Source organism: Sinohyriopsis cumingii, chromosome 8, assembly GCF_028554795.1.
Source record: "Sinohyriopsis cumingii isolate HCF-2022 chromosome 8, ASM2855479v2, whole genome shotgun sequence".
Taxonomy (NCBI): Eukaryota; Metazoa; Mollusca; class Bivalvia; order Unionida; family Unionidae; genus Sinohyriopsis; species Sinohyriopsis cumingii.
The window spans coordinates 10,851,563-10,861,190 of record NC_142968.1 but is presented as its reverse complement, the minus strand read 5'-3'; positions in this window follow the sequence as shown (position 1 = coordinate 10,861,190).

Below are 9,628 nucleotides of genomic sequence, written 5' to 3'. Positions count from 1 at the left end.
AATATTCCATTTGGATGATTGAGTTTATCCAGAAACGCTAATGCGATATAGGTCAAATATATAAGGTTGAGATCAACAAGAGTATTTATTCTTCTTTTAATTTCAGTCTGTAGAAGTGTTTACTATTGTGCTCATATATAATTTGAATGGAATCATTTAAGAAGTTATTCCTTGGAATTACAAAGTGTTCTTTAGCTTTTGGACATAAACACTATTAGAGGATTATTAAGTATTCGTTTAAAGACATTCTGGATTAAATCGTTATGATGCATCAAGACCACTGGTGTATCGGCACATTCAAGACTATTGGTATATCAGTATATTCAATATTTGAATTCATTCGGAACACTAAACGTTTGGACTTGTGATAGAAGTTTTAGGATTAGTTGGGATTTATTCACAATACTGTAAGTTCCTTTTAATTTTCACTCTGTATTTTAGGATAATAAATTATTTGTTGAATTTGACTAAACCTGTTTTGATTTTTCTTTTGTTATTTAGTTTACAATATGTATATTACTGAATGTACTTTTAAATAAAAAAAGGCCTTTCTAACATGTCAATCATCCAAACAAAGCACCTCCTCTTCTAATAATTACTGGCATTGGGAAAAATATCAGCTGCGGAATATCGCGTTATGTATGGCAGTTTGGTATTGTTTTGGTAATGCTCCAAGTTAAAAATTGTCTTTCTTCAATTTTAACTGATAAGTCATGAACACTCATGTTTAAAGATTTTCTTAAAAATCACCGCCATAAGGACACACTGTATTAATGGTATGGAAAAATGGGAACCAGCCTGGAAATGGGTGTACATAAAATAGAGTATATATGAGTTAGTCTGACCAGGATTGGTTAATAATGTAAGTTATGCTGTAGGAAAAATAATCTTTTGAGAGCTGATCCTAGTTGTAAGTGGGAAAAAAAAAGAGACATTGTTTTATTGATGGAATTTCAGTCCTTTAACAGTCTTGAGTTTGGAACACTCATTACTAAAATTAGCACTTTACTCTTTTGTGCGGAATTGAAAGCACATGTTTCAAACACATACATATCCTTTCCTCTACACAGAAGCTGACATCCAGGTTTCATCTATACTGATAAATATAGGTTCGATCACGAGCACTCAAAAATTTTAAGTTATTGAATTTTGAATATCATGGAGTTTACATAGGTTTACTATGGGAATTGAATTAGTACCGTGAATCCTGTCATACGTTTAGTTCGCCGGAAAAAAATCACCGACACAAAGACACTTCACCTCATTCGAACCATCTCGGCTATTTTACAACTGAATGATGAGGGGTGTTCCAATCACACGAATCCATTCCGGCAATAAGAGATGTTTAAACAAAGTAGACACATAAAATGTACAAAACCCAGTCACAAATCTTTTTTTTTTAAATAATAAAAATAAGATCCACATTTATTGTATATTTCACAGTGAGATACTGAAATATATCTCAATATGAAATAATATCGCCACAGAGAAATAATATCGCCACAGAGGCAGTATCACTGTTGGAACTTACTTTTGGGAACTACGTTTTCCCATTTAGAAAATATATCAGCCCTTATATATATATATATATATATATATATATATATATATATATATATATATATATATATATAATTCAAAGCCTGTATTTCCATATTTACGATTCTTCTTCTTCTTTTCTCTCCTTCTCTGTGCAATCGATGAGGTGCCGTTAAAACTGCCTAAAAAAACAGTTGCGTCAATTGGAGGTTGCCGACCGCACCGAATGACACCATCAGAAGGAATAACACTAAAATGACATTACTAAGGATTCTGTTACGGAAGTAGGTCTATGAGGTGGCACCATGGGTTACCGCACTGGGTGACACCAACCCTAGTGACGCCACTGCTAAAAAGGAACTCCAAGCAGCAAAAAGTAGACTTCAGATATTACCTTATGATAATTAGTTTTCTGCGTAACACATGGAAGCTGTCAGTGGCTGAACTTACAATTACGAGACTAGACGATATGTGTCCCACATGAAGTATTATTACCTGTAATATTCTTCGACAAAAAATGGTACATCTGTTTTCTGAGAGAAACTTCTGATTACATTATGTAATTATTTATTATTACCATACTTAAACAGCAATTATGTCTCGCATATGAATTGTATTTAAAAGCAATGTATAAACCGAACGCTGATTAGTGCTGATGGCAAACCGAAATTAAGTAACAACCGAAAATAATTGGATATCTAACTAGACTGTAAGCTTGCCATGAACACACAAAACAGAATCACCTTAGAATGTACAATAAATAAAATAATGAAGGAAAATCCTTACAGTTAAACTCACAATCATTCATATATCTTATTTACAGATGGTACCCTTTGGAGCATGTCAGATGCAGCCACTGTGTGGTGTTTCTGCATTAGGTCTACCTACTGAACTCCAACAGTATCAATCCACGCATGAAATGTCCAACAGTATCAATCCACGCATGAAATGTGCTAACAAAAATACAAATATCTTAATTATTATACAAATACAGTCATTAGTTTGTCAAAATACACAATATGAGGCAAGATATGTAAACCCTAGATTTGCAAATTATCGCTGTGCCAAAATAATTGGCAACTGCTTTTCATCGCTGCAGTAAAGCAGCAGATCTTCGCATTGACACAAAACGCAGAAAATAAATAAAAATCGACAGCTTTTGCTTTAAAAAAATATATATAATATAACGAAAATCTACGTTTTTTAAGTAGATATACGGAAATACGCACTCGTGACAATCGGTGTCTCCACTCCTCTCGTAAATCATTTCGTGTATATACTAAACTAAATGTACATATCCTCTATGAAAACCAACTCAGCTGAAGTTAGCATAAAATGGGGCTTCTAAAATGTTGATTTGTAATAGCTAACCCAGGTTTAAGACCCATCTGCCTGGGGACTCACCGACATCTATCGCATACATGCTATTATCTTTTCAGCACAATATTTGAACGTAAATAAAGTTTTGTCAACAATAGTTAACCTACTTAATAGTGTATAATGTTATGCTCACGCATATTTCGTGACTTTCAATATTATGATGGTAATGAATTGATGTGGACATAAAGGATATATTGGAAATGAACTAGTCTGTATCTGAACGAGTCTGTATCTTTAATGTATCCCTAATGTAACGATCTGTTAAATGTACCATGACTTTTTCTTTGAAAATGGATCAATAACAATGTTATAAACACTTGTTTTCGAATTGCAGTGTTCATAATATGGACTTTGTATACATGGGAATATTCATAATATGGAATTTGTATACCTTGACATGTTCATAATAATGGCTTTGTATACCTTGAAATGTTCATAATACTGGCTTTGTATACTTTGAAATGTTCATAATATTGGCTTTGTATACCTTGAAATGTTCATAATATTGGCTTTGTATACCGTTCAATATTCATAATATGGACTTTATATGCCTTAAAATATTCATAATATGGACTTTGTATACCTTGAAATTTTCATAATATTGGCTTTGTATACCGTTCAATATTCATAATATTGACTTTATATGCCTTTAAATATTCATCATATGGACTTTGTAAGCCTTGAAATATTCATAATATGGACTTTATATGCCTTGAAATATTCATAATATGGACTTTGTATACATTGAAATATTCATCATATGTACTTTATATGCCTTTAAATATTCATGATGTGGACTTTGTATACCTTTAAATATTCATAATATGGACTTTCTATACCTTTAAATATTCATAATATGGACTTTATATGCCTTTAAATATTCATAATATGGACTTCGTATACATTGAAATCTTCATAATATGGACTTTATATGCCTTAAAATATTCATAATATGGACTTTGTGTTCCTTGAAATATTGATCATATAGACTTTATATGCCTTGAAATATTCATGATATGGACTTTGTATACCTATAAATATTCATAATATGGACGTTCTATACATTGAATTATTCATAATATGGACTTTGTATACCTTTAAATATTCATAATATTAACTTGATATGCCTTGAAATATTCATCATATGGACTTTGCATACCTAGAAATATTTGGAATAAATGTGGTCAGTGACCTACTAGTACATGAACGAAGATGACTTGCAAAGTAGGATTCTTGTCGGACTGATGTGGCTGCCATTCATCTCAAACTTCAAATAGCGTGATGAATGATAAAACAAAGAAATTTCACGAAGGCTGCAGGAAGTACCAGGGTATGACACTTAGCAGACCGTACACCACAAGTACAGTGTACTTATACAATAAAACACAACTATTAACTAATATTCGCGAGGAAAAAAAATGCCGCTTTATCGCTCGGTCATCACATGACGGCATTGGGTGTCCCCAGTTTGGGCAGAATGTTAGTAACTCTGAAAATTAAAAAGTGAAATAAAATAATGTGCAAATGAGGTAGAGATGTCCAACCTCACGTGCTGACGAAATAAAGCAGATATGTCTAAGCTTACGTGATTACGAAACAAAGCCGATATATCCTAGCTCACGTGCTTATGAAGAAAGGCCTGATATGACCTAGCTCACGTGATTACACAGCAAGGCCGATATGACCAAACTTACATGAGTACGACATACATCAATATCATAATACATGTCCTAAATTTGACATTTTCTTTTTGGGAAACTAAACTCCAAGATTTATCGACCTATGCAGAAGAAAAAAGTTAAAGAGTGTGCGAGTAGGAATACTGTATTGCTATGAATACGTTATAATGAGAAGTACTGTATATTTAGCAGTACTGTGTACTCATAAGTAATGTATTGTTATGAGCACTGTATATTTAGAAGTACTGTATAGTTGGGAGTATAGCATTGTCAGAAACAGTGCATTGGTGAGAGTTCTATATAGTGAGGAGTACTGTGTACTATATTGGCCATAGAAGTATATTGTTAGGAGTACTGTTTTTTTTTTTTCTTCAAAAGAACTGTATAGTCAGGAGAACCGTCTTTGGATATGCTATAATGTCCAAAGTTGTTAGGAGTGCGGTTTATTCAAAAGAACTGTATAGTCAGGAGTACTGTCTTTGAATTTACTATAATGCCCAAAGTTGTTAAGAGTGCGGTTTATTCAGAAGAACTGTATAGTCAGGAGTACTGTGTCTTTGAATGTACTATAATGTCCAAAGTTGTTAAGACTGCAGTTTATTTAGAAGAACTGTATAGTCAGGAGTACTGTGTCTTTGGATGTACTATAATGTCCACAGTTGTTAGGAGTGCGGTTTATTCAGAAGAACTGTATAGTCAGGAGTACTGTGTCTTTGGATGTACTATATAGTCAGGAGTACTTCATTATTAGGAGTACTTTAAAGGAACATAGATGGTTTGTACTCGCAAGAAAATCCGGAGGTGGGGGTATTTTGTTGGGTGGGGTTGGGTGTCAAACTTTTAAGAAAACGTTCTCGTTTGTTCAAAGGACACGTGCTTCGGGATGTGTATATACAGCTGACATCACAAAACGCATGCGTCCAGTCATCTGGAATAGTTCTGTACTTTCTTATTCTTTAATAAGTATGCAAGAAAAACATCAGCATCAAGTTCTTCTCACCAAAATGGGTCTTTTCCATAATTTAATATATTTATGGAAATTGCTTAATGAAGCTTTTGAAAGACAAGATAATGTAATTGCTTATCATTTTCTGAACCGTCTTTGATGTTCTTTGATCACATAGGTTGTTCCTTTTATGCTTTTTTTTTTTAGTAAAGGCAGGCTTGTTCAGATCAGTCAAACACATTGATCTTCTGTTTGAACCGATATTGTTCTTGATCATGTAACTTAACATGATTTTTTGACATGATTTTGTAATACGATCTTGATCTTGCAAATTGTTTTTGACTTTGATCTCGATAATAATAATAATAATAATAATAATAATAATAATAATAATAATAATAAACAATCTGCTTTGTTCTGTTGTCTGCTTCTTTTTCCGCAAGAAAAATCTTCTCATCAGATTCGCGTCAGCTAATTTGTGACATTCGCCGCAGGCGATGGAACTGAACTAGTTCAACTGAAGTATGGGAAAGAGCCCAGTTTATCAGTCACCGGATCGATCTTGCCTTCTGTTAAGCATTCAATTTAATGTAATTAGCACAAAGGTGTAGATAAATTAGTAATTACATTTGAAAGCGGGACATATGGTCAGGTTTGGACGGCGATACGTATCTGAATGAAATCGTAATGTTGGACTGTTTGCCTTATGTTCAGTTGTTCAGGTGACTCGCGGAGAAAGAAAAAAAAAAAACCACACCGAAAAGAAACTAAATTTATAATGCATCGTAGATGTGGATGATAATCAACAATAAGACGAAAACGATGATAATAATAAGAAAAGAAAAAGGTGATAATAATTACAATGATATAAAATAAAATTGCAAACGTCTTCCAGAGAAGCTTGTCCAGGCGTTTATCATCTCCCTGTCCCACTACCGACAATTAACCATTCCCCCATAGTACCACACCCTAGTCCCACTACCGACAACCAACCATTCCTCCCCATAGCCCCACACCCTAGTCCTACTACCGACAACCAGCCATTCCCCATAGCCCAACACCCCAGTCCCACTAACGACAACCAGCCATTCCCCATAGCCCCACACCCCAGGAGAGTACCACCATGGATCGAGCTATGTCTACATTTGCTAGTCACATCTCAGTCTGACAACTTTTATCTTGAACGGTTGAAGAGGATATTTTAATTTGTTTACACATACACGCGCTCGCACAGACGCCATCACAAACTGCCGTATATTTTTTAAAAATGTCGGTCTTTAATAATACAGAAAAACCTGTATTTGAGAGACAATGTCTATGAAAGACCACATGTCTTGAGAGACCATGTTCTCCTTGCACATTTTTATTGGTTATATAGTGTTATGACTTTTCATGAGAGACCACCTGTCTTGAGAGACCATTATTTTGGGCAGGGGTGGTGTTTCAAGACAGGTTCTACTGTAATGAAATATTAAATGTGAGGTTAGATTTAATATATAACCCTCAAAATGAAATACAAACAGATGACATTTTCTATGAAAATGAGTTCGCAAATGAGTTTCTATATTTCACACTTAAGTTATAATAAAACCTTATTTCCTAACATATGTTCATTTCTTCTTTATTTCTCATTTACCACTTAATGAGTAATTAATGCAGTGTAGATTTCATATTTTATATATCAAAACCATTATTATTATTATTATTATTAGTATTGTTGAATAATTACTTAACTGCATTTAAGAAAGCATTGTCATAAAAGTGTATATATATATATATATATATATATATATATATATATATATATATATATATATATATATATATATATATATATATATATATATAAAACTCGCAAGCTTATGAATGGCTTATACATGTCAATTATATTCACTTGGTTTCTCGTTTTGAATGCGTGTATTGTATGCTTTGTCTGGCTTTTAACGTGTCTTTCATCTATATTTTCTCACGCATACATATATATAACATACATACATACATACATACTAAATTCCTAAGTTTTTGAATTGTGTATACATGTCCATTATTATCACGTGGTTTCTCGTATTTAAGCCGTGTATACACAGTTTGATATCGCTATTGCTTGCCTTGTCTCGCTTGTTATGTGTCTTTCATCTATATTTTCTCACGCATACATTATGCATGTATTTTCATTTTCATTGCCATCGTTCTTCAGAAATCTTGTGTGATAACAAAGACGAATTGAAATAACAGAGCATGCTTAACTGGTGTTTTATGTGTACATATTTATTTATTTTAACGCTCCACTAGAACAGTTTCCTTTGATGTGTAAAATAAAAAGCGTACGTATATGAAAACATGTAATTTAAGGGTGTTTGTGCGTGAGAGAGAGAGAGAGAGAGAGAGAGAGAGAGAGAGAGAGAGGTGACAGCAGAATATATGATAGTTATTTTTTTTAAAAGTGTTGAATCGTGACAATGTATCTATTGTAATGGTCTTTCAATAAATCCTTGTTAGCAAATATATATTTTAAACATTGTTACATACTGCTCAGTTATGTTATGAGTAATAAAAAGAGACTTCGATAGATTATTGCACGCTTGTCTGCATTGTATTATCATGGGACTTTGGTCTAGATTATATTACGATCAAAAGACTTTGGTCTAGATTATATTATCATGTGACTGGTCTAGATTATATTACGATCATGGGACTTGGGTCTAGATTATATTACGATCATGGGACTTGGGTCTAGATTATATTACGATCATGGGACTTGGGTCTAGATTATATTATGTTGATGGACTTTTGTCTAGATTATATTCTAGATTATACTATGATCATGGGAGGTCTAGATGATATTATAAAAATGGGACTTTGGTCTAGATTATATTATGATCATGGGAAGTCTAGATTATATTATGTTGATGGACTTTTGTCTAGATTATATTCTAGATTATACTATGATCATGGGAGGTCTAGATGATATTATAAAAATGGGACTTTGGTCTAGATTATATTATGATCATGGGAAGTCTAGATTATATTATGATCATTGGACTTTGGTCTAGATTATAATATAAAAATGGGACTTTGGTCTAGATTATATTATTATTATTATTATGGGACGTTGGCTAGATTATATTACTATTATGGGACGTAATCTAGATTATATTATAATTATGGGACTTTTGTCTAGATTATATTATTGTTATGGGACGTTGCCTAGATTATATTATAATAATGGGACTTTGGTCTATATTATATTATTATTATAAGACGTTGGCTAGGTTATATTATTATTATGGGACTTTGGTCTGGATTATATTATAATTATGGGACTTTGGTCTAGATTATATTATTATTATTATAACACGTTGGCTAGATTATATTATTATTATGGGACGTTGGCTATATTATATTATAGTTATGGGATTTTTGGTCTAGATTATATTATTATTATAAGACATTGGCTATATTATATTATTATTATGAGACTTTGGTCTAGATTATATTATTATTATGGGACTTTGGTCTAGATAGATAGATGTCTAGATAGACAGATGTCTATATATATATATGGATGGATGGATGGACGGGCGGACGGACGGGCATACAGGCAGACAAACATTAGGAAATGTCCTTGAAACATTCACTAAGTGTGAGTTAAATGAAAACCTAAACATCTACTCTCCATTGAGCAATCATTTCCCATAGCATGTACGAGACAAAACACATTTAAAACGACTAAAATGACTGGCCTTATTTAGATTTGTAAAGAAAAGAGTAAAATAGGAAAGCAGAAAGAACGAAAGAAAGAAAAAGAAGAAGGTGATGATAATACCAACGATAATTTTTGCAGTTTTGTTGATTTTATCACGACGGAAATGCAGTGCTAGTCTGGTTGTTTCAAAGGTCTAGCACGCTCGTGGAATAAATGTTTTGAGTTTTATTGATTTAGTTTACAAGTGACTCTAAAATTAGTATGTACCGATCGATCTCAAGTACTATCATGACGACAATGCGAATCACCTAGAAGGAAACAAATATGTAAATTTGCTGACATCGTGCTGAATGAAATAAAATAAATAAATTAATATAT